General features: G+C 53.6%; 1 protein-coding gene and 1 long non-coding RNA gene across 19 annotated transcripts in view; one reads left to right on the forward strand and one right to left on the reverse strand.

Annotated features, from left to right (window-relative positions):
* Positions 1–2760: 2760 nt before the first annotated feature.
* Positions 2761–14047, reverse strand: LOC137218630 (uncharacterized). Of its 5 annotated transcripts, none has more exons than XR_010940804.1 (5): positions 13682–14047; positions 10090–11046; positions 7986–8102; positions 5943–6161; positions 2761–3030 (listed from the first exon to the last, which is right to left on the reverse strand). It is a non-coding gene; the product is annotated as an uncharacterized lncRNA (long non-coding RNA). The 5 variants fall into 5 exon arrangements; XR_010940803.1 differs by lacking the exon at positions 13682–14047 and adding an exon at positions 13540–13677; XR_010940801.1 differs by lacking the exon at positions 13682–14047 and adding an exon at positions 11778–12087.
* Positions 12141–25726, forward strand: part of PTPRF (protein tyrosine phosphatase receptor type F) — an 86205-nt gene continuing 72619 nt past the window's right edge. For 7 of the 14 annotated variants that reach the window (XM_067725812.1, XM_067725816.1, XM_067725822.1 and 4 more), the window contains exons 1-2: positions 12141–12289; positions 19547–19623. The gene's annotated coding sequence lies outside the window, so the exon portion shown is untranslated. The remainder of the gene's footprint in view (positions 12290–19546; positions 19624–25726) is intronic. The other 7 variants (XM_067725818.1, XM_067725824.1, XM_067725821.1 and 4 more) reach the window with 2 other exon arrangements.

Below are 25726 nucleotides of genomic sequence, written 5' to 3' on the forward strand. Positions count from 1 at the left end.
GTGTGTGTGTGTGTGTGTAGCGTTAAATGATGCTTAGTAAATTTACAGAATTGTGCAACTATGGCCACAAAACATTCCCATCACCTCGAAAAGAATCATTGCGCTCATTTCTAGTCACTCCACATTCCCACCGGCAACCACTAATCTATTCTCTGTTTCTGTAGGCTTGTTTTTTCTGGACTTTTTATATACATGGATTCATATAATATGTGATCTTTGGCTTCTTTCACTGAGTATGTTTTTGAAGTTCATCTGTAGAATCTATTAGTACTTTATTCCTTTTTATTGCCAAGTAGTATTCTACTGTACAGATAGACTACATTCTGTTTATCCATTCACCAGTTGATAAACATTTGGGTTGTTTCTACTTTTTGGCTATTGTGAATACTGCTGCTATGAACTTTCACATATAAGTTCTGTGGACATATGTTTTCATTTCTCTAGGGCTGTTACCCTGAAGTGAAATTGTTGGGTCCATGGTAAATTTGTGTTAAGAATCTCAAACTGGGGCTTCCCTGGTGGCACAGTGGTTGAGAATCTGCCTGCTAATGCAGGGGACACGGGTTCGAGCCCTGGTCTGGGAGGATCCCACATGCCGCCGAGCAACTAGGCCCGGAGCAACTAGCCCCGTGAGCCACAATTACTGAGCCTGCGCGTCTGGAACCTGTGCTCGGCAACAAGAGAGGCCGCGATAGTGAGAGGCCCGCACAACGCAGTGAAGTGTGGCCCCCGCTTGCCACAACTAGAGAAAGCCCTCGCACAGAAACGAAGACCCAACACAGCAAAAATAAATTAATTAATTAATAAACTCCTACCCCCATCATCTTCTTCAAAAGAAAAAAAAAAAGAATCTCAAACTGTTTTCCCAAGTGCTGCACTATTTCATGTTCCCACAAGTAATGTGTGAAGACTCTAGTTTCTCCACATCCTCATCAACACTTGTTACTTGACTGTGTTTTTGATCACAGCCACTGTAGTTGATGTGTAGTGCTATCTCATTGTGGTTTTAATTTGCGTTTCCCTAACAACGAATGATGAGCATCTTTTTATGTGCTTATTGGCCATTCATATGCCTTCTTTGGTGAAATGTCTGTTCAATTCTTTGCCCATTTTTTTAAAAATTTATTTTATTTATTTTTGGCTGCGCTGGGTCTTCATTGCTGCGCACAGGCTTTCTCTAGTTGTGGCGAGCGGGGGCTACTCTTTGTTGCGGTGCGTGGGCTTCTCACTGCGGTGGCTTCTCTTGTTGCGGAGCACGGGCTCTAGGCGTGCAGGCTTCAGTAGTTGTGGCTCGCAGGCTCTAGAGTGCAGGCTCAGTAGTTGTTGCACACGGGCTTAGTTGCTCCACGACATGTGGGATCTTCCCGAACCAGGGATCACACCTGTGTCCCCTGCATCAGCAAACGGATTCTTAACCACTGCGCCACCAGGGAAGCCCCTTTGCCCATTTTTAAATTGAGTTATTTGTCTTATTATTGAGTTTTAAGAGTTCTTTACATTTTCTAGATACAATTTCTCTTATCGGGCATGAGATTTACAAATATTTTCTCCTAGTCTATGACTTGTTTTCACTTTTTTTTTTTTAATCTTTTTTATTTTTAGCTACGTTGGGTCTTCATTGCTGCGCATGGGCTTTCTCTAGTTGCAGAGAGCGGGGGCTACTCTTCTTTGCTGTGCGGAGGCTTCTCATTGTGGAGCATGGTTCTAGGCGTGCGGGCTTCAGTAGTTGCAGCTCACGGGCTTAGTTGCTCCGCGGCATGTGGGATCTTCCAGGACCAGGGCTCAAACCCGTGTCCCCTGCATTGGCAGGCAGATTCTTAACCACTACGCCACCAGGGAAGCCCATGTTTTCACTTTCTTAATGGTGTTTTCTGAACTGAAAAGTTTTTAATTTTTGTGAAGCCCAATTTATTATTTTTTCTTATATTGCTTGTGTTTTAGTGTCATATCTAAAAACTCTTCCTAACCCAAAGTCCTGAAGATTTACTCCTATGTTTTCTTCTAACAGTTTTATAGTTTTAGCTCTTACATTTAGGTCTATGACCCATTTCGAGTTAGTTTTTGCATATGGCATCAGACAAGAGTCTAAATTCATATTTTTGCATGTGGGTATCCAATTGTCCTAAAACCATTTGTTGAAAAGACAATCCTTTCCCCCATCGAATTGTCTTGGCACCTTTGTCAAAATCAATTGACCATAAATGTAAGGGTTAATTTCTGGGCTCTCGAGTCTGTTCCATTGATTTGTAGGTCTGTCCTTATGCCAATATCACACTGTCTTGATTACTGTCCTTCTTTTGGGTGTTTTCTTTTTTTCCAGCCTTTTCATATACTTCAATTTTTATTTAACTGGGAGAATAGGCCAACCCCCTACTCTTTCCCCAGATTGATATTAGCTCTTGGCAAGAATATAATTGAGGCGTTCTAAAATCAAGCCATCAAATCCTCGCTTGTGAAAATCACTGAGAAATCATTAAAGGGACTATGACCATATTCTTATTCAAACAAATCCCAATGGGGATCAAGAAGGGCACAGACATTCTAGCCTTGCCACAATAATCGGATTTACTGATTCCCAGGGAAAAGGGAAGACACGATGCTAATTATGAGGCCGTTTAGGAATTATTTGCTTTCTCAATATGGTTTTAGAATGTACTAGACCTAAGAAGTAAAATCTTTGAGCTATGGGTATGAATGTATTTGTTTAGCAACTTCAGTATTTAAGGAAACCAGTACGGATAATGAATATTGAAAAGAATATTTTCATTTTATTTATTTATTTATTTTTTGGGCTGCGTTGGGTCTTTGTTGCTGTGTGCGGGCTTCTCCCTAGTTGTGGCGAGTGGGGGCTACTCTTCGTTGTGGTGCACGGACTTATCATTGCAGTGGCTTCTCTTGTTGAGGAGCACGGGTTCTAGGTGCACGGGCTTCAGTAGCTGTGGCACTGTGGGCTCTAGAGCGCAGGCTCAGTAGTTGTGGTGCATGGGCTGAGTTGCTTTGCGGCATGTGGGATCTTCCTGGACCAGGGCCCTTGAAGAAAAGAAACCCGCCTTAAAGAATGGGAATTAGAATGCCAAAGCTCTTCCCCACAAGAATAATCTTTGGGAGGAGGTATCAATTTGAGCATTACTGATCAACTTGATGAAGTCTGCAGATATGACTCAGGAGTTATCTTGGGGAACTGAATGGGGGAAGGGAAGAGATCCAGGGAGTTACACCCCCATCCTGGTGGGGAAGGAAGGGATTTTCTCAGTTGCAAGGGAGAGCTGATGAAGGATGCAGTTTAGAGAAAACCTGTATAAAGGAGGGCAGGAGAGTGAAGTTAGCATTTGATTTTTTTTTCTTTTTCCTTTTTTTTTTTTTTTTTGGCCATGCCACGCGGCATGCGGGATCTTAGTTCCTGGACCAGGGATAGAACCCCCACCCACTGCAGTGGAAGCACGGAGTTTTCTTAACCAGTGGATGGCCAGGGAAGTCCAGCATTTGATTCCTGAGATACTTTTCTCTCTGGTCTCAGGGAAACTCCTAGTTATTACCCAGCTGTAATTGGAATTCTTTTAAGCTGCCCTTCCCTGCATTAGAGCAAGTCACATATAGCAACTCAGCCTCATGTAACGGTCTTGCACAGAACAAAAAGGTGCCGTGGTGAAGGGGCAGGGGGCTTGCTCCACCTCCCACCTCTTTGCTGGGGTTCAAGGGGAGGAAGCAAAGTGTTCTTGAGTTATCTACATCCCAGGCTCCAGGTGGTGACTAGCATTATGAGATGTGATCCCCTGCAGAGCCTAGAAGAACATTTAAATGGTGCACCAGCTTCTAATGGAACAACTCAAGGGAGGTCTAAGACTGAACCTTCTACTTGTCTGTTTATGTTAGATGAAACCTCTGAAGGGGGGATTGGGGAGAGGGGAACTTCTATGCAACTTTTTTTTTTTTTTTTTTTTTTTTTGCAGTATGCGGGCCTCTCACTGTTGTGGCCTCTCCCGTTGCGGAGCACAGGCTCCAGACGCGCAGGCTCAGCGGCCATGGCTCACGGGCCCAGCCGCTCCGCGGCATGTGGGGTCTTCCCGGACAGGGGCACGAACCCGTGTCCCCTGCATCGGCAGGCGGACTCTCAACCACTGCGCCACCAGGGAAGCCCTATGTAACATTTTTAAATGTATTCATTTATTCACAAGTATAAGAGAGTCCTACTATGTACCAAGCATCTTATATTACATGTTTTTAATGTCACCCAAGCCCTTTCAGAAAGAAGGTAGAGTAGAGAAAGAGGAAAAAGCACTCAATAAATCTTGGTTGAATCAATGAATTTCAAGAGCCAGATGGCGTGAACCTTAAACGAGCAGGAATTTTTCTGAGAGGTTGAAGGAATATGATCTGGGAGTGGCTTTTGTGAGAGGGAAGGCTCTGCCCCCGCCTCTTTACTCTGCACTTGTGGAGAATGGCAGCTTCCCTGGAGATAGTTGCTGGGTCCTCAGTGAGGCAGGAATTGGAGGAAGGACTTCTGAAGAGGCTGAGGGTATACAGAGGGCTACAGGGGAAGGCTGGGGAGGGAGCAGTGAAAAGTTGGATGAGGGGGGACGAAGTGCAGAAGGAGGTTGATGAATGAGGAAGCTGGCTCTCATTCAGACAGTAGCTGAAGATTACCAGGATATGGGACCCAGTGGGATTAGCTTTTAAATGGTCCTCCAAACCGATGCTTTTAGAGGCTTGATTATGCTAATTCTACTAATCAGCAAATACCTTCTATTTTCAAGAACCTGTGATGTGAAGCGCAGATGAAGCTCTTTACAAACACAATTTTATGTCAGTTTTACAATGCTGCAAAGTAAGTAGTATCCCCTTTTTACAGAAGGGGAAAGTGAGGCTTAGGCAGAGAAGTAATTTGCCCAAGACCAGATAGCTGGTAAGTGCCACAGGTGTAATTCAGACCAGGTCTGTATGTCTCCAAACGCCGGCCTGCCCCGCAACTGGTCTGTCCTGACTGGGGCCAGTTCAGCCCGGGACATCCAGTGTCATTGACAGCTTGTGGGGAGCCCCTGGAAACATGGAGGTGTCCATGATATACACCTGTGCAGCTCCAAGCCCCTGGTCAGAAGCCCCCACTATACTTACTTCTTTTATATTTATTTATTTATTTGGCTGCAGCGGGTCTTAGTTGCGGCACGTGGGACCTTAGTTGCCACGTGCGGGATCTTCTTTGCGGCATGCGGGATCTTTAGTTGTGGCATGCGAACTCTTAGTTATGGCATGTCGGATCTAGTTCCCTGACCAGGGATCAAACCCGGGCCCCCTGCCTTGGGAGCACAGAGCCTTAGCCACTGGACCACCAGGGAAGTCCCCCACGACGCTTATGAATCCCAATGCCCACATGGCCTGGAACCCCCATGGACTCCACCCACCTCCCACACAGGGTGAGGGGCTCAGAGAGATATGTATGTAATATAATTATATATGGAAGGAACAGGACACAGTAAGAATGTGTAACAAACAACCCTGACCTACAACAGGGAAGGTTGCCCCAAGGAAATGATGCTTGGGCGAAAAGTGAAGAATGAATTAAAAAGTGAAGTGATGGAGTAGAAAAGTCTTCTAGAAAGAATGTGCAAAGGCCTGGTGGTTGGGATGGGTGGGGGCACATATGTGTGTTTGAGGAATTGAAAGGAAGCCAGTGCAGCTGGAGGGCACTGAGCAGTGGGGAGCGGGGGAGCAGTGATGCTGGACTGGTGCTGGGGGCAAGGGGAGGGCGCTTAGTACTTGTTAATGGGTTGGCTCTTTATCCCAGGAGCAATGGGAAGTCATTAGAAGGTTTTAAAAGGGGAGTGAGTGACGTGATAAGACTGGATAAGGACAGGGCAGACACAGTAGGATCAATTAGGAGCCGCTGTAGGAATCCAGATAAGAGGTAACAGGAGATTAGAGAGATGCTTTGGAGGTAAAATTACCAGGATTTGGTGATGGTTCCTAAGATTCTGGCTTGCCTGTTCGATGGACAATGGTACCATCCACTGAGAAAGAGAACGCTGGGAAGGTGAGAGAATGAGGACCACGAGTTAGGTCTCAGACGTGTTGCGGTTGAGGTCCTCTGAGAAATGGAGGTGGAGTTGATGAAGCCATTGGCTAGGCTCCCGCTGGTCTGGAGCTCAGACAGGAAGTTCTCCAGGCTGGAGACATAAAGGTGTGAATCATCAGCAGATGAACGGTAACTGAAGCTATAGCATGGATGAGATCACCAGGGAGGGTCCACAGTGAGAGGGGGAAAGGCCTAGGAATGGGCTTGAGGAACACCAGCATTTAAGGGAGGAGCGTGACCCTGCAAAGAAGACTGAGAAGGAGACCAAGGAGTTAAGAGACAAACCAGGAGGGTATGGTGTCAAGGGAGTCAAAGAAGCTAATGTTTTAGGAGTTGAATAATCAGGAGGTCTAATAAGATGAATACTGGGAAAGATGCCCATCCAGTTTTGAGACATGGAGGTCCTAGCTCAAATATCATGTTTTGGGGAAGTTGTGGAAGATGAAAGCAATATAAGACTGAATGTTGGAGTGGACAGGAATGCCCAACGACCAACAGTGGGGGAGGGAGCCAGGGTTAAGGTTGCAGGGGCAGGTTGGTGGGAAGGAGAGCTCAGAGAGGGAGAGGATAATGGATAGAGAAGCAGCAGGGGCTAGGGAGTCAAGGATGGGCAGCAGCCCTGGCCTGAGATAGGAGGAGGGGTGCTTCCTCTGAGGCAGCAGGAGAGGGGGCAGGTGTAGGGAGACGTGTGACTGAGTTAGTAGGAAACTGGGTGGTGGGGGCGGGGGTGCGCGGGTTTCTGTCTGTGGCTCTAATCCTGTAAAGGAGCAGTCGAGGTCACATCTGCCAGCAAGGAGGAAATGGGCTGGTTGGAGGCTTAAAGAGAAAACGGCGAAGGCTGAAAACAGCCACTGCAGAGAAGGGGGTTCCAAGCTGATGGGAGAAATATGTCGAGGGCCCGTATGCAGTCAGCAGCTATGATTTATGGGAACATCACTCTGACCTGTGGAGTTCCTTGGCTGTTTGAGCACAGCACAAGAATGCAGACAGGAGGGCTCATCCGGCGCTGGGGGCTTGCCAGACAGATACAATCAAAAGGCAGAGAGGCAGAGGGGCTCAGGGTATTGACGAGAGTGTTATCAAAATGGTAAGCCTTGAAATCCAGGTGGGACAAGAAGAAAAGCAATGGAAGGAGAGAGCAGATGCATTAGGAGAACACAGAGAGGTCCACGGTGGAGAGGTCTGAGGAGACCCAACAGTTATCTCATCTTGAGGTCACCTGAGCAGGTGGTGCAGTGAGGGACGGGACGAGGCCCAGCAGGTGATGGTGTGAACAGGTGACCCAGTGGCCTGCAGATGGGGATTCGACAAGGAGGTCAGGAGCTGGTCTGTGTGTGCTGACACTGAAGGGACTGAAGTAGCAAAGGCCACTGAGAGGTCCACTAAGCTGCAAACGGGCAAGGTCGTTGGATTGGGCAAAAGGGAGGTGAATAGTCATCATGTCAAGAGCAATTTCAGAGGGGTGTTGGTCCCGAACGCTGTGTCATAGTGGACTGAGTGTGTACAGGAGACGGGAGGGGGGAGGCTCCCTGTGTCAACAGCTCTTGGGTTTGCTGTGAAGGAGAACAGAGAAACGCTCCATCTCTCCCACTCTGGACAGGCCGGTGGGGTCCAGGGAGGGGACTTTTTAGGGTGGGAGAGACTTGAGAATGACTGCAAGTCGATGGGAATGGTACAGTAAAGAGGAGGCAGGTGGGGTCAGCCCCTGCCATGACAGGGCGCATCTCAGGAGGGAGAGAGAGAGGAAGGAGTAGATGGGGTGGATTTGTGGATTTGATAGTGGGGGATGGAGATGTCCTCCCCGTTAGCCTCTGTTTTCTCAGAGAAGCTTGAGGGGAAGTCATCAGCAGAGTGTTCTATTGAGACATTAACTCCTATCTCATTCACACACCCCGCCCCCCACATAGTGACTCACCAGGAAGGAGTGAAAGGCATTAGCATTCTAGGGTCTGGGCCTTTTTCCTCCCACTCCACACCTGAGATGGTACACAGACTGTTGTGCAGTGCTGGCATCTGAGTTCTTTCTGACGGACTGAGAGGGAGAACATCACCGCGTCTTAGGGAGTTGATTCTCCATCATGGAAGAGACAGGCGGGAGGATGGGCATTCCCTGTCCCACCCTGGCATGCACCCCTCTCCCCCCAGGAAAATGGCTGTGTGTGACTGCAAATGCCAAGGTCTAAGGGCTGCAACTTTGAGGGTCTGCGGGAGAGACCCCCATAGAGCCAGGGATGGGGGAGTGGCCCTGAAGGTGGGGGACAAATAGTGGGAGGCCCACAGCAGGGACGACTAACGTCTGCAATGGCAGCGCCGGCCTGAAATAGACCTCAGCCTTTCTCTGCAAAGAGGAGCACAGACTGAGCATATTGGGGGCTGTGCAAGCCCCCGGCATTCTTGGACCATTGGAGGGGAGGTGAAGGAGAGCTGTGAGTGATATGGAATTCTCACAGATCTGCTGGCCAGGGACTCAAGCTGAATTTAATTTGATTGAGACCAACTAAGAGATGACTAAGGGTTGTATTTACGTCATGAGTTTGAGCAGTGTCCAGTGGGCCTGGGACCTGGACACAGGGTAAACAGTGAGTGGGAGCTGACATCTGGCTCTCCCCTCACCCTGCCCCCTGGGGCTGGAGCCCGACAGACACAGATCTACCATGTGGTAGCACTCGGCCTTCACAGATGAGCACAAGGCCGTCCCTCCCCACCAGGCCCAGGAGCAGAGCAGCGGGTCGAGTCCACATGGACCCCGAGCTCAGAGTTTGGCCGTCTGGACAGAGCCGTGGCTCCTCTCTTTCCACGGCTCTCAGGCATTCACAGGCCCAGCCACCCGAGGCTCTTGTCTCTGTGGCCCCAGGGCTGGGCCTCTGGTCCCTTTACTTCGGCCTTGTGTCCAGTTCCAGGCGCTGGGCGTGCTGAGATCTGGGCACGCCCCACCTCAGCAAACACCTGACCACACGTGGTACTGAAAGGTGGGCGAGCAGGGGGTTAGAGACCAATGGATTGAGATTCGGAGAACCCTCTGTCCCTGTGAGGGTTGAAGCAGGAGGCTGGTTGGCCCAGCAGTGAGTGGGTCTGCTGACTTCAGCCATCGGAGCGCAAGGCCCCTGGCCCACGGGCCTTCCAAGTATTTAGGTCACAGATTAGGCAGTGCTGGACAGAGGGAACTAGGCTGCCAGAGCTGCAGACCCACTGAGGCCCAGGCTGCAGGCACACAGGTCAGCAAACACCACAAGCCCCTCTCAGGGCATGCCAGGCCAACAGAAGCCCCAGGTGTGGACGAGCTCTGAGGCTTGGTCAGGGAGCTTTCCCCACCTGGTCACTTATGTCTGATGGTCCCTGAGCACAGAAGAGGAAAAGCTATCTTTTTATTCCTTTAACAAATATGTACTGAGCACCTTTTGTGTATCAGGGCCCAGTACTGGCCCTGGGATATGGCAGTGGACAAGGCAGGCTCATCCCTCCTGCCCTGCCCTCAAGGGACCCACAACCTATAAGGTGTGGGGCCGGGGGGGACAGACACAGATACTGATGGTGGTGACACCCAGTGTTTAGAGTTTGGGCAGGCAAGCCCTCAACTCAGCCAGGGGTTAGAGGTGGCTCCCTGGAGGAAGTGATGGTTCTAAATAGGTACCATTGGTTCCAGGGTACTGACGCTACTCAACACAGAGTAAGTCTTAAGGGGCGTTTTTTATGACTTATGTGTGAGAGACTTTATGACCAACTTGATTTTGTGTGAACCAAAACCCAAAAGTCAGAAGCTCTCTGTCTCTGTCTCTCTCCCATCTCTTCCCCTCCCCCACTCTTTCTCTCTCCATCCCCGACTCCTGCCCATCTCCCTCTGGGATGATCTCTAGTCCCTTTTTACATTTCAAGATTTGCAGGCTGCATTAGATGAGGGTGCAGGAGGGAAGATGCCCTGTTTCTGGCCCAGTGACTGAGTGAATGAGGTGTTGCTGCCTGAGATGGGACTGCTGGAGGCCAGCAGATCTGGGGCAGGAGAGAGGGTGAATTCAGTTTACCTGACGAACATCCGGGGAGTGATCTAGAGAAGACTCTTGGATATATGGGTCCTGAGCTCAGAAGAAAGGCCCACACTGGAGACAGAGATTTGGAAGTCATCAGCATTTGGTTGTTGGTGGTAGAGATGGTCCAAGGGACAGGAGGCAGAGGGGAAGAAGGGATGGCCTAGGATAGACCTCGGGAGGAGCAGGAGATGGTTAAAGAGATTGAGAAACAGTAGCCAGGGAGGAGAGTGTAGGCCATTGAAGCCAAGAGGAACTGTTTTCACGAGTCAGCAATGAGCAGGTATCACTGGCCAAAAAGCATACTTTAAAATTTAGAAGAATCCCACCCCCCGAAAGCCTAACCCACTCCAATACTGAAAAACAGGCCAAAACGTCTAAAGATGCACGAAATTTGCAATGCCTCCCCCACAGTACACCAAAATTACCAATGGATAAAAAAACCACGGACTAGGAATGTTCATTTTTGATCCGTTTGTCATCCGGAATCCGGATCTAGTTGTTTGCCCAGAATCACTGGAGCCAGTCCCATCCCCTTCTCACGCACCAGGGGGCGCACACGCACCGTTTCTAAATCCAAGTCCAGGGCAAAGGCAGGCAGTGAATTAGGTGATAACCCGAACTTGACCCCTCAGCCCAGATCCCTAGACCCGCATCTCTCCCCCTGCCCTGCACATTACACTATGATCCCCAAGTCCAGATGCCTCAACAATTCCCAAACTTTCTCACCTAACCTGCAGACTCACAGTGGTATCACAGAGACTCCATAGATCAGAGATCCCATAGGGGTCCTCATCTTACCTAGAGCAGTAGGGGTAGGCACCCCGTCTTTCATGAGGTGGGCAGGCAGGAGACAGCTGGTGTGGCACAGACTGGACGACACGTCTGGGGCCGGAGGCTTTGGTGCCAAGGTGTGGCTCTTGGTTTGGAGCTTACCAAGTTCCTGAGTTAGGACTTGGAATAAATCTTCAGGTAAGTTATTGGTTTAGCCCAGAAATTTATAGGGTCAGCATCTGAGTTTGATATGAGGAGTCAGAAACTCAGTACTGAGGTTTATATCAGGCTTGGGGGACATTATCAAGTCCTGAACTCAGGGGCCAACTCACAACATGACTCAGGTTCACAGTTGGAATTGGTGTAGATATTGAGGTGTTGGCCAGGCTCTGGGGTTGACATCGGGTCGGAGAAGTAGAGAGTGAGTATGGGGATTGAGTGGATTTGTGTGGAGTTTCTGCAAAGCCAGTCTCATAAATCTTGGGTTCCAAGATTACCATTAGAGGTGAGTCAATGTAGGGTCTTAAATGGGCCCCCATATGGATGAGGTTTGAGGTCAGTATTTGTATTAGGGTCCTCTTCTGGTGACTCAATCCCAGTTCAGAAAGGGTGTTGGTGTTGACCTGGGATTAGGACTGCAGTATTAGAGGTTTATGTAAGGCTTGGGGTTCAGAAAAGAGTGCTGGGGTCCATAAGAAGGGAGCCATTGGACTTTAGGTTTCATACAGGGATCAGGGATCAGCGTTGGTACTGGGGTCCATTTAAGGACCAGGGTTGGTGATGGGGTCACTATCAAGTAGAGGTGATAAAGGGGTTTAGAGTCAGAATTGGTATTTGAGGTCATTATAGGGGTTCGGATTGAAATTATTACTTGAGCCAATTTCGGGGCACATTTAGGGGTTTGGACTTACTATTGAGTTTGGGGGTGGGTCTGGTCTCGGTATCAGGTTCACATCGAGGGAATGGGGTCCTAGAGTAGTATCAGGTTCATATTTGGATTGAGAGCCTCTAACTGGATCCGGACTTCGTATGGGAGTTTGGGTCTGTCCATGCTCATTTTGGGGTTCCGGCTCGGTACTGGAGCCCGCGTCGGTTTAGGCTCGGGGTTGGGCTGAGGCCTCGTCGGGCCTACGCGTCTCAGCAGCTCTACGAGCGAGAGTGCACGAGGGGAGGGGCGGCGCCGGGGACGCGCACGGCAGGGGCAGGGGCGCGGGCGCGGGCGCGCGGCTGGAGCTGGCGCGGGAGCGACGGGAGCGGTGGCGGCGGCGGCAGAGGCGGCGGCTCCGGCTCCGGCTCCGGCTCCAGCTCGGGTGGCTGTGGCGGGAGTGGGATTCGGTGGCGGCGGCGGCGGCAGAAGAGGAGCAGGAGCAGCGGCCCCAGCGGCTTGGGGGGGACATGCGGACCGACGGCCCCTGGATAGGCGGTGAGTGACCCCCGGGCCCCTTTCCAGTTCCCTCCGCATCCGTCCTTTCCCACTCCCCCGCCCTCTCTCCGCGTCCGCCGAGCGGAGCTGGGGGCGGTCCCGGGGGGCTGGGGGGTGCCGATTAGGCCGGGCCGCGCCCCCACCTGCCGCGCCCGCAGCCTCGGCTAAGCCCCCCCGCCCCAAGCCCGGCGGCTCCTCCCCGCGTTACCCCGCGGCAGACGCGCCCCCCCACCCCGCCGCCGGCTGGCTAGCTCCCCGCCGCCCCTCGCCGCCTTTCCCTTCCTCCCCCTTTCCCCCTCCCTCCCGCCGCACCTGAGCCGCAGCCCGCGCCCCCCCACCCAGCGCAAAGTTTCCCTTTTGCATCCGTGCTTCCCTTCCTGGGTCCCGCCTCGTCTCCCCCTACTACCAGCGCGGACGCGCTCCGGGGGCGGCCCTCGACCTCCCTCAGCCACCCCAGCTCCGGGCGGGTCCAGGCCGCGCCCCCGCCTCACAGGCGCCCCCTCCCAGTCGGCAGGGGATCCGCAGCCGCCGCGCCCCCGTCTCGCTCGCGGCTCGGGCGCACGTGCGGTCCCGGGGTGCGCGGGGCGTGAGTTTGGAATCCCCCACCCCGCGGGGTCGCCGGCGCGGGCTGGGGAGGGAGGGGCCGGGCCGGGCTGTTCCCGCCCCCACCCGGGTGCCACGACCCGAAGGCCCTGGAGCGATCTGTCCCGTGAGGACGTGTCCACTCGGACCCGCTCCGGAAAGTTCACTCAGTCGCCGCCCCGCGTCCCGTCCCGTGCTTGTGTGTGCCGCGGTCCTCATCGCTGGCCCACGATCCTGTCTCAGCTTCTTTCTCCGTTTCCCTCCGTGTGTCGGTGCCTCTCTGTGCCCTTCCACGTCTCTGTATCTCTGTCTCCCTGTGTCACGGCCTCCCAGTCTTATCCCCACCCCACCCCCTCCCCCGCCCCAGTAATCCCGGAGTCTCTCAGCTGGCTGCGACTCTCTCGGGGTCTCCCTGTTCTCGCTCCCTGGGTCTCTGTGTTCTTTCTCCCGGCTCTCTGTGCTCTTTGCCAGGTCTCTGTGTTCTCTCCCCGGGTCTCTCTGTGCTCTCCCCGGGTGTCTTTTCTCTCTTCCCAGGTCTCTCTGTGCTCCCTCCCCCATCCCTGGGTCTCCCTTCCCGGGTTTCTGTCGTGTCTCTCGCTGGTCTCTTGGTGTCTCTGTCTCCCACTGACTGGAGTCTCTGCCGCCCCTCTGCTGGCTGGCCTCCTCACCGTTTCTCTGGAATGCTGCCCCTCTGGTTCTTCCACCCCAGGGTGGGGGAGGGGCTAGTTTTTCTTCCGTTTTCAACACCCCCCCCCCACCCCCAGTGCAGGGCCCCGAGTTGGAGCAGGTTGGTGGGTGGGAGCCTGGTACCTGTCTGAGCTGTGAAAAGGAAGGGAGGCTGCTGGCAGGAGGGGAGGGAGGAGGTGGTCCTCTGGATTCCCCTGGGGGCTGCGGGGCCGGCCTGGGAGGCTGGACTGCTGCGTGCTGGTGATGAAGGCTCCACTTCGGCTCCTGAGCAGATGGGGGCAGGGATCCAGAGTGACCTGGTGCGGGATCTGGCCAGAGAATCCCGAGAAGTGCGTTGGGGTGTGAGGCCTGGAGAAGGATCAACGGCTGATGCTTCCAGGGGGATCCTCAATGGTGAGGGATCCCCTGAGAAGGAAGGAGATCTGCTGAGGGATCCTTTGAGAGGCATGAGGGATCCATTGGGATCCAGAGCAGGGTTCTGTCAGAAAACCTCAGGAAATTCTATGCTTGGCTCCTTATCAGCGCCTGCTTCAGGAAGCAGGAAAATCCCCGTTTTTCACTGATTATATGAATGAGCCCAGGGCTTCAACAAGGAGCCGGTGTACCTCCCCAGGCGCAGCCCCCCACCTCCGCAGCCCCAGGCCCAGGCCACACACTCACAGCCCTCTCATTTCCACACTCAGCTCACCCTCCCACCCCTCACCCCCACTCCACATCCACTTGTCTCCTGAGTGCCCTCACACTTGGGCCTGCATGGCAGCCAGAGCTCAGAAATCTGCTGTGCTTGCACACCCATGTACCGGTCTGTGTGCTTGCTTGTGCTCTCACTGCACCCCTATGCACAGTCCAGGGAGGGTGTGTGCACACTTGCAGTCTCATGCATTCTTTTCTTTTTTTTTAATACGTTTATTTATTTATTTATTTATTTTTGGCTGCGTTGGGTCTTCGTTGCTGTGCGCGGGCTTTCTCTAGTTGTGGCGAGTGGGGGGCTCCTCTTCGTTGCGGTGCGTGGGCTTCTCCTTGTGGTGACTCCTCTTGTTGTGGAGCACGGGTTCTAGGCGCACGGGCTTCAGTAGCTGTGGCGCACGGGCTCAGTAGTTGTGGCGCACGGGCTTAGTTGCTCCACGGCATGTGGGATCGTACCGGACCAGGGCTCAAACTCATGTCCCCTGCATTGGCAGGCGGATTCTTAACCACTGTGCCACCAGGGAATCGTGTGCACACACTTTCTCGCACATTTTTGCTTGCTCAGAGACATTTGAAATGTCTCTGTAGTTCTGTTTTCTTTTCCATTTGCTCTTCCTCTTCCCTCTTTTATTTCCTTTAACAAGGAAATTGTTTTCATACAATGCCCTCCTCCCTCCTTCCGCCTGCAGCTCCTGGCCTCCCCTCTTGTCAACCTTGTGCACTTAGTGAGGGTGGGTGTGGTGTCCAGGGCTTCTAGGAGAGGAGGCTGGATTTGGGTGCTGGTGAACCGGTTGGGGCGGTGGGGGGGCGGTTGCTGTAAGCGTAGACTCGCTACTTTTCTTGGGAATTGTTGCTGATGTGTAGCAAAATGCTGGCCTTGGCTCTCTGCGCTCCCTCCACTCTCTCTCCCATCAGTCCTAACTGTGGGAGTCCAGCACTGAGGGCCCTTCGCCAGAGGGAGGTGGGAGCCAGACCTCTTCCTACAGAGGCTGTGACACATACTACAGCCCCTTCATTTTCCAGTTTGAGAACTTGAGGAGATCCCTTCCTCCCTGAGTCTCAGTTTCACCCCCTGTAAAATGGGAGAGGTCATCCAACCTTGGCCAGTTCCCAAGGCTGTCGTGAGAATCTAAGGGGACTGTGTGGCAGTGTGTCAGCAGCAGTAGCGGTCGCTTCCCATGTGACTGACACTGCCGTGTTCTTGGGCCAAGCTTGCAGCCAGGGCCCTGCCCTTGAGGAGCTTATGGTCCCGGAGGGAACAGATTGCATCATGGGAAGGCAGAGCAATTCAGTAACCTCTTATTGATTGCCGAGTGTGTGCCAGACTTTGGGCTAGGCACTTTCAGCCAGGCTGCCATGCGTCCTGTGGAACTAACAACTGTGTAAAAGAGGCAGCCCACCCCTTAGGAGCCGCTGAGGTTGAGCTCAGCAACAGCTCACCTAAAGCAGCCGCAATTTTGAGCTGAGGTTACAAGATTGGGGGAGTTCACCACGAGGCAGGGGAGAGTTCAGAGGTCAAGGAGAGATGAGTCTCAAAGAAGACCAAGAAAACAGGCTATCTGAATTGCGTTTTGAGGGATGAATAAGAGTTTTCCAATTGAAGAAAGGGCACTCTAGGCAGAAAAGAAAACAATATGACTAAACACTCAGAGATCTTATCACTAGTGGCGGCAAATCACAGAGGATCTCTATTGCCCTGTTAAGTTACTGTAACTTTACTGTGAGAACACAAAAGGGAGATATCAAAGAATTAAAGCTTGAGGGTGTGTGTGTGTGTGTGTGTGTGTGTGTGTGTGGAATGTGCTATGATCAGATTCATGCTTCTGGAAGAGGATTCTGTGGCTACGGGAAGTTAATGGAGACAGGATACCCAGTGAGGAGAAGGGTACAAGTCAGTCAGGTGAGAGAGAGTTGTGGCTTGGTAGCATGGAGCCACTTAGAAGGCACATTTATTAGGGCAGGATGATTTATTGGATGTGGGGGTGAGGAAGAGGAAGGGGTCCAGGCTCCTGGGAGTGAGTGGGTCAGGCCTTCACTGAGCTGGGGACTTGAGGATGAGAGGTAGATTTGGGGCACAGATAATGAGCTCAGGGCTGGACATGTTGTTTTTGAGATGCTTGGAGCATTTGAGGGTCGGGTGGGGGACTTATAGGAGGTGGTTGTGTGTGAGGATCTGGAGTTGGGGAGAGAGGTCTGCGCCAGAGGAAGGATGGAGAGTTATACGAGAGGGTGTAGAGCTGTGTTCAAGAGAAGACAACCTCAGTGGTGAGGAGCGCAGACTCTAGTTTCAAACCGCTGGGTTCAACTCCGCTTAATAGCAGCGTGACCTTGAGCAAGTGGCTTAACATCTCTAAATCAGTTTTCCCACTTGTCAGATGGGTATAACAAAATTCCATGTCTCACAGGGTTGTTGTGAAGATTGAAGTTAATGTGCAGAAAGTTCTTAGAATAGGGCCTGGCATCTAATAAGCACTGCCATCTCAGTGTTAGCAGTTGTTATTGTAATAATCCTCAAAGGGCGAGGTGCAAACCATCCCCATCAGAATCTCAGTGGGAGCGGCTTTAAAAACTAGACATTGTTAAGGTTTGGGCACCTGCTCGCCTAAAGTAGCTGCAATTCTGAGCTTAGGGTAGCTGGCTAACCTAACCCAAGCGCCCAGCCCTCAGCCCTCATGTCATCGCTGGGACTGTGTGTGTTGCTCAGGTGTATTTGACCTTCAGGTGGACTGGTGTGAGAAGACTAGAGGATGAAGCCCTGGGGAAGAGACCCCACATTGGGAGTGGGTGGAAGGGGATTCTGAGAAGGAGCAGCTTTGGTGTGTTGGGTTCCCTGTCCCCCCTATCCACCCTGGGCCCTCTAGTGGGGTGTCTGCCTCTGAGGTCCGGATGCACCCAGACTCTGTCTCCACAACCTCCAGATCTGAGAACGATGGTTTGGGCTCCTCGGCAGTGTTTTAGCTGTTTCTGGGGACTGTTGCGGTGCAGCTACCGGGGCTGCCTGGGGGCTGCTCTAGAGGGGCGTCCGTGCTCTTCTAGATTTCAGCTTACTCCTCGTCCCACTGTCAGGCCAGGTTCCAGGCTTGGCAAATGATGGAGAGCCCTGCCAGGGGCCAGCTCCGGCTGGGTGCCAAGGCCTGCGTACCTGATCGTGGTCATGGCTGCCAACCTCACCCCTTATGAGGCCTTTGTGGGTGCCAAGCAGTGAGTCCTAACTTGGGTCCGGTCCCGGTCAGCCGTTCCTGAGTAGCTTCCTAGTTGGTCTCCTGGGCACAGCCGGCAGCCCTGATTGTTGCTGTGTCTGGGTGCTTCTGGGAGCTGCTGCTGGTGACTGACAGGTGGTTCTGATTGCCCTCCTGGGTCATTTGGGACGCTGGTGGTTCCAGGTGCTGATCTGGCTCCTCTAGAATCCTCTTCGTGCTGTAGCGTCTTTCCAGGTGCAGGGTTCTGTGCCTGTTCTGTCTGTTCCCTGACCCACCTCCAGGCCATCTGGGGCACATTCCTCTATCCAGGTGTGGTTTCTGCTCAGCTTGGGTCCAGGTGCCAAGCCCAGTGCTCCTGGTGTGGCCTCAGGCGCGGCAGGAGGGCAACTGGCTTGGGGGACCCTCCCCCTTCTCTACCTCAGACTCTGCCCCTCTGCCCCAGGGTCCCTCAGCCCCACATCTGGCCCTGTGAGGCCCCGGCAGGCGTCGCCGGACAAACGGGCCTTTGAGTTTGGGACACGGAAGCTGGTTTGTCTGGCCAGACCCGCCCGGCAGCCTGTGTGCTGGGAGCGGGGAGGCCACAGGGAACTTTGCGGAGAAGCTGGGGGGCTGGGAGACGGAAGCCTGCGGCCATCCTGAGGCCTGGGTTGTGAGCTGTGGGGGGAGGGGTGATGGAGGCCGGGGAGGGTGTGGGCTGCAGGGTCAGCGCGGGTGGTCGTGGGTTGGCCAGGCCTGTCCTGGCCATGCTCAGGCACGAGGAACTCCCCTGTGTTGCAGACGCGGTCGGTCTCAAGCGAGGCTGGTTCCCAGGTGCCAGGTGAGAGGGTGTGGGCGTGTCCGACCCCTGCCCCCACTCAGGACGGGGCCCACGCTGGTGGGAGCTCAGTAATTGTCCTGGAAGGAAGGCGCCGGGCTCTGTCGCCCTGTGTGTGCCAGCGGAGGAGGCGTCCAGTGGCACACCTTCATTTTAAAAATTATAGAGCAGGGCTTCCCTGGTGGCGCAGTGGTTGGGAGTCCGCCTGCCAATGCAGGCGACACAGGTTCATGCCCCGGTCCGGGAAGATCCCACATGGCGCGGAGCGGCTGGGCCCGTGAGCCATGGCTGCTGAGCCTGTGCGTCCGGAGCCTGTGCTCTGCAATGGGAGAGGCCACAACAGTGAGAGGCCCGTGTACCGCAAAAAAATAAAAAAATTAAAAAAATTAAAAATAAATAAATAAATAAAAATTATAGAGCAGCAGAGAGGCAAAAATAAATATTGCTTCTGAAGCTTCTTTGAAGGCTGCACGGGTGCTGGCACGGCCCTCCCAGGCTGGGCTGTTTTCTGCGAGCTCATTCGCGCGTTCATCTGCTCAGTCAGCATATCTTGAGGGAGCACCTACTATGTGCCGGCTCTCTGCTGGGTGCTGGGGACACGGAGGTGAGCTGGCACGCACTGAGCTTATGGTTGTGACTCAGCGGCCACTCGGCAGTTGTGTAAATAAATAAATCATATCAATCATGTCGTGGTCACCACTCCAAGGCAAGGTCCAGGCGTGTAGTCCAGAACATCCTGGAAAATGCTGTTGGCTCTGAGATCCGAGGGGTCACTGGCTAGAAGAGGTGAGGAGTGCGGTCCAGGCAGTGGCATAGGGCCCGGGCAAGGCTGAGAGACTGCAGGAGGATGGCACATTTGAGGACCAGAAGAGGAAGTTTTCGGGCGGGCTGGCTGGCTGGCTGGCTGGCTGGCGGGAGGGAGCGTGGCCAGATTGGGCTACAGAGGTGGGCGGCGCCGACTGCCGTGCTGGAGGGTGGTGCTGAGGAGTTTGGACACAAGTTTTTCTGCTGAGGTCAGGGACTTGGTCTGTGTTGTTCACGGCTATATGCAGGGTGCCTGGCAGAAAGCCTGGCACGTAGTAGGTGCTCAGGAATATGGAAGAAGTGAGTAAATGAAGTGAAGAGATGGGCATTTTTCTAAATGGGGCTCGTCCTGCAGGAACAGTTCCATAACCTGCTTTTTCTTCCCCCTTCGTAAACAGCAAATTTTGAATGTCTTTCTGTGTCAATACCTGCTCTGCTGTAATGAAATTCTTAACGTTTCCTTATCCTTTTCTCTCTTTCCAGGAAGGAGCAGAGGCCCCAGTGCCCTGCCCTCAGTGCTGGTTGTCCAAGAGTGACGGGCGTGAGCAGTCAGAGTCCTGGTGAGTGTCCCCCCGGTTGTGGCCGGGCAGGGGTGCCGAGGGCCAGGCCAAGAAGCTTGGATTTTTTTTAAAATTTATTTTATTTAATTTATTTATTTTTGGCTGCGTTGGGTCTTCGTTGCTGTGCGCAAGCTTTTATCTGGTTGCCGCGTCTTTGTTGCGGTGCGCAGGCTTCTCATTGCAGTGGCTTCTCCTATTGAGGAGCATGGGCTCTAGGCGTGCAAGCTTCAGTAGTTGTGCAGCGCGCAGGCTTTAATTGTGTGGCACGCAGGCTTAGTTGTTCCGTGGCATGTGGGATCTTCCCAGACCAGTGCTCGAACCCGTGTCCCGTGCAGTGGCAGGCGGATTCTTAACCACTGCACCACCAGGGAAGCCCGAAGCTTGGATTTTGACTTAGGCCGGTGGAGAGCTGTGGAAGGGTTGTCACTAGGGGCGTGAATGATCCAGTGTGCGTGTGGCAGAGAGGTGATGGAGGCCTGGACCAGGAAGGCGGTGATGGAGGTGGAGAGAAGGGATTTGAGTGTTATTTAGGGAAACCAAGTAGACAGGACATGGTGAAGGGTTGAATGTGGGGCATGAGGGAGGGGAGGTGTTGAGGATGGCTCCTGGGTTTCTGGCCAGAGTGGGTGACGGAGGTGAGTGGGGAATGATATACAGCTCGTCAGCTGCAGTAGGTGTGAAATAGGCTTCCGGGTAACATTCTAGGACTTACACCAGGATCTCTATGCTTCCCATTCACCGTGTTTCTGTAGAAAAGACTGTTCCGAACTGTAGGTTGTGGTAGAAAGAGCAAGGTACTCACAGGATCTGGGCCCATCCTTCTTTGTCTCTTTGAAGTCCACTTCTTTCTTTCTGCTAGAAGCACAGACGTGTGGGTTGGAGTTACAGGGAATGAGGTTGGGGAGTTAGGTTGGAGTCAGAGTGTGCTGGGCCTTGGTTGTCAGGCTAAATAAAGACTGTAGCCTCTCCTGAGGGTGGTATGAAGGCACTGAGGGTTCGTAAGCAGAGAAGCAACATCCACACCTTCATCTACCCGTTGCCCATTTGCTCGTTCATTCATGAAACATTATCTGCATGTCTCCTGGGGGATAAAGAAGCCAACAGAGCTGCGGGCCTTGATCAGATCTGCATTTTTGTAAGCTGAAAGGGGGCCTTGGTTTGTTTGCAGGATGGGCTGGAAGGGAGTGACCAGGGGCAGGAAGCCCACCGAAGACATGGGCGCTGATGACGTCTTCCTAACACGGCAGTGGTTGGGGTGGAGCCAGGGCAGATTCAAACGTATTGACCAGTGATATACGTGGGATGAGGAAAAGGGAGAATTTGCGGAGGCCTGGCTGGCTTGGGTGGGTGATCATGGCGGTGTCACGGAGATGGGGACCTGGAGAAGGAGTGGGATTGGGGAGGATGCGTTCTGGTTGGGCCATCCTCTGTAAGCTCCTTGAAGACAGAGCCCATGGCTGTCTTGTTCATCACCCTGCCTTCTGGCTCAGGGCCCAGTAGGGCCCACTGGACAGTTCTGCATGATGGCTGGCGAAGACGGCTGTGGAAGAGATGGGTCTGGTCTGGGCGTGGAAGGGAAATGAGCATGTATTGGGTATCTGCTGGGGGCCAGACCCCGTGCGTGGTGAGGTGAGCTATGGGGCTATGTAGAAGGTGCAGCAGGAAGGCTGTGTCACAGGTTGGAAAGGTCAGATGGGGAGGGTGGGTGTGGAGATACCTTTCACCTGGCTATCCTCAGATGATGAGTCTGACCTTCCTGGGAGCCCAGTCTCACCATAAAAGGTGCCTGAAATTGGAGCCCTCTGTCCTCTGGGGAGGCCACTTGTTGATGGCCTGTTGAAGGGGTAGGGATGGGGTGTGCTGTACGGCCCGGCTCTGGAGGCAAGACTGACTTGGAGGGGGAGAGGAAGGTGCTGTGAGATCCCGAGGCCTAGGTACAGCTAATATATGTCAAGCCTACCTGGGGTATTGGGGCCCAGGGTACCCATAGGGACTGAGTTCTGGGGCAGGGACCAGGGCAGCAGGCCTTAGGTGACATGGGCAAAGGATCTTGCCGTCTGCATCAGGGTTTCTCAACCTCAGTATTGTTGACATTTTGGACCAGATAACCCTTTGTTGTAGGGCCTGGCCCGTTATTGTAGGATGTCTAGCATCATCTCTCACTTCTTCCTACTGTGCCAGTAGCACCTACTCCCCCATCCCCGTCGGACAATCACAAATGTCTCCAGACATCGCCTAATGTCCCATAGCAGGGCAAAATCACCCTGGATTGAGAAGCACTGTTCTACACCACTTCTTGCGCCTTCACTGTGCTGTACAAACCTGGGAAACTGGGGAGGGCCACGCAGGGAAGGTTCACAGTGATAGGCCACGGGAGCTGAGTTCTGGTGGGTGAGTAGGTGGCTGGGGCCAGGACAAGGCATTCTTTACAACGGAGAGAAGAGTGGGTGCAGAGGCCTAGACGCAGCCACGTTGGTGAACATTAACCCAAGGGAGGCTCCACTCTCCAGAGGAAGGAGGCTGGACGGCTGGTGGCTTAGGGGTTTTAGCTGTAGGAAGGTGCCTCTGCTGGCTCCCTTGGTCTTCTGCCCCCAGAGCTAAGCCTCTGCTGGAGCTTGTGCCCCACCTCCAAGACTCTGGGATGCTCTTCTTAAGCTCCTCGTCCTCTTGCAGGGGAGACCGAAGAGCTGAGGGCTGCCAGAGGGTAAGTAAGGTCCCAGCTTCGAGAGGGAGGGAGAGTGGGCAGATCCTGGCTGTGCTCACAGACTCTGGCCAACTGGCTGGAGGAGCAAAGGCAGCCTGCCGCAGCCTCCCTTCCCGGAGCTGGGGTCACGGCTGAGACTGATTTATTCCCGTCGTAATCTGGTGGTTGGTTTGGTGAGAGTTGGAAACATGTTGGTTTTCCCTTCCCAAGTGTAACAAGGCCTGTTTCCGCTTCCCCGGCCACCGCTGCAGTGCCACGTGGTGAAGTGTCCGGGACGTGACAAAAGGGTTAGCTGCCCACCGGTTAGAAGATGAACAGCTCGGGGCTCTGCCTGCTCTCACGCTCCTCTGCCCCAAGCGCTGGCCTCTCCCCTTAGCCGGCCGCTCCTTGGGGCCCTGGATACCCCTCCTTCTGCTGATGCCCATTTTGGGGCCCCAGCCTCCTGAGAGCCAGGGTCCTGGCCTGGGGAGGAAGCAGGGAGGAGGCTGTAGGAACAGGTGGTATTTGGAGACTAATTAATATTTGTGAGTAATAACACGTGCCCAAGGGAAACAAATCAATTTGTGTTTTCATATTCATGAGGCGGCCTCGGAATGATCCCAGATGTTCTCCAGCCAGGGAACCACCCCCCGCATGTTTGGCGTCACATGGTCTCTCCTGGGGGGCCCCCCACTGAGGCTGGCAGGGGTGGTTGGGTGGGCCGCATGGCGGTGACCTAGCCTCTGGGTAACAGGCCTTTCTGTGACGTTTGTATTCGAATCCTGTGGCTCGGTGTGGGGCCTGCTCCTTCCTTTTCCCTCAGAGCAGTGATTCCCAGGCTCTTCAGTTTCACAAACCAGTACAGTTTCCAAAAGTACTTGGGGGCCAGACATGGGGTTGGCAAAATTTTTTATCTTGCCAAGTAAGGACATCATAAAAAAAACAACTGGTATCTGCTATCACCATCACTTCCTACAAGAAAGGACATTTTAGCACCAAGGACGTAATTTCAGAATAAAGGACAGCTCTTCCCAAGAAAGGGCAGTAGGCAGCTTTACACTGATGTAGCAAAGAAAAAGGGTATGTTAAAACCATTCTGAGTGTAGAAAAATGACATTTGATGATATTGTACAATATTGTTCAGTATGGAATTGTTTTCCTGCCCAAGTGTGTCAGTTGGTAGAACCGATGGTCCGCGGTGCAATTCAGAGACGAGCTGAGTGTGCAAGTGCTCAGGCCGTATTTTCATCTCGGCCGTTGAGAGCCCAGACTCACCCAGCCGTGGGCGGAAGTGGACGCTCTGCTCTTAACGCCGTTGCACTGATTTCAGAAGGTTCTCAGCTACCCCAGCAAGGCTAGCGTCGGTCCACCCCCCTGCTCCCCTCCCGCCACCTCCCCACAGGTGACCCTGAGCACTCTGGGGTGGGGGCAGGGCCAGCGTCTAGACGGAGGCCAGACCCAGGAGCCAGGACTCCTCCTATGCGGGGCCCTGGAGCTGGGAGTGGCCTGCGCCGCCTGACACCGGGGCAGGCTGTGTGCCCAGAGTCTGGGGCGGAGGCAGCTTGCTCACACCAGGAGCTGGTGAGGGAGAGGCTCTGGCCCGGACAGCTCTGTGGTTGCCTGAGTAGTTCCCTGAGAACGTGTCCATGTCTGTGTGTCCCCGCGTCTCCCCGTCTCTCTGGGTGTCCTCGTGTCCGTGGACCGCTGGGAAGAGCTCTCTGGGAGGGAATGTCATTGTTTTCAACTTCTTCACCTCTGTCTGTCCTACTTTTTGCACCTGAACAGTATCCTAGGCACTCCAGACCCAGATACACAGGGGGACCCTGGGGTCCCCAAGTCACGGCCACTTGTTTTTGTTACAGTGGGGGTGGGGTTACCAGAGGCAAGCCCAGTTTCTCTGACACCCGTGGGCAGAATCTCATCCAACAGTGTACCACACGATGTCTGCTCTGGAATTAACAGCCCCTTGATGGCTGTACTGGGGACTGACACCCATGATGTGTATAACAGGGTTATTCCTCTATGATAACGTACCCCTATAACGTCCATCGGGCAGCTGCATCCCCATGATGTCTGTCTACACTCACATGATGTCTGGACAGGACTGCTACACTTCCGTGACGCCTCTCCCCGGGAGCTGCGCTGCCATGATTACTGTACCAAGGCAGCTACAGGGGATTAGGCCTTGATGATCATTGTACTGGGGAGTTTCACCCCATGATGATTCTGCTGTGCAGTTGTACCTCCATAATGTCTCTTCTCTGTAGCTTCATCCCCTTTACATCCATACCAGGGAGCTATGTCCCCCGTGGTGTGTGTTCCTGAGGGTTATGCCCCCATGTTGTCTGCACTGGGAGGAGGGTTCACACCCTGACTGCTTGTACCTGGGAGTGAAACCTCTGTGAATACGGTATTGTTGCACCCTGTGATGTCTGCACTAGTCCCCTCTGCCTCTGTCCTTTGGTGTAACACACCGCTGATATGTGTACCAGGAGCTGCAGGATGGTTGTATCAAGGGGCCATACCCCCACGACACCCTGGCCAGGCAGTTTACCACCTGATGTCTGCTGGGAAGTTGAATTCTATTGTTGGTCGCACTGCTGCACAACAGTGCCATGATGACAAAGCCCAGACAGACATGGCCTTAGTGATGCGTGTCCTCCATCCCAAGTTGGCCGTATGGGGCATGGTGCTGGGGACTTCCTCTTTCTTGGTCTCGCCACACCGAGCGGAAGGCCAGGCCTGGTGTAACTAGGGCTGGATGCCCACCATGCTGCTTCAGTGGGCCTGCTTTTGTTGCTTAGCCTGTCTCAGACTTCCGGTGAGATCTTGGGACAAGGGACATCTCCCACCCTTTCCCCTTTGTGTTCAGCCCCTGCCTCACTTCACAGTTGTACCTGCTTTGTCCCAGCACCTTTGCTCACCTCCTGCCCTCTGATCTTATGACCTTCGACTGTCCCAATTGAGACGGATCTAATTTCCAGGGAGGAGCAGAGCCATCTTTGAGGCCAGCCTCTTCCTGTTCACCCGCCCTGTCACCTCCTTGCAAATATTCTTACCGTTGTGGGTTAGCTGGCACCTGGGTCGGATCCCCACCCTCCCACCAGAATCCGTAGGTACCACTGTGGGGCCCCCAGGTGCGTTCACCGTCACTCACTCCCCTTCTGCGCCCTGTTGTGTCTCCAGAGCATTAATGAGGGGTCTTGTGCACCAGCCCCTGGCCCAGAGCAAGGTGTAAGCAGAGCTGGTGGGCTTACACAGATCCCCAGAAGCCCCCTGAAAGGGAGCCATGGGAGAGAGACCCTTGGGAGCTCGCCACCGGGGCTGGAGAGTGATAGCGGTGTATGTGTACCGTCTGGGGTGGCCATGCTGAGGGCTCCACCCTGGTGCTGGGCGGAGTGGGCGGCGGGGGCACACCTG

Source organism: Pseudorca crassidens, chromosome 2 (assembly GCF_039906515.1).
Source record: "Pseudorca crassidens isolate mPseCra1 chromosome 2, mPseCra1.hap1, whole genome shotgun sequence".
Lineage (NCBI taxonomy): Eukaryota > Metazoa > Chordata > Mammalia > Artiodactyla > Delphinidae > Pseudorca > Pseudorca crassidens.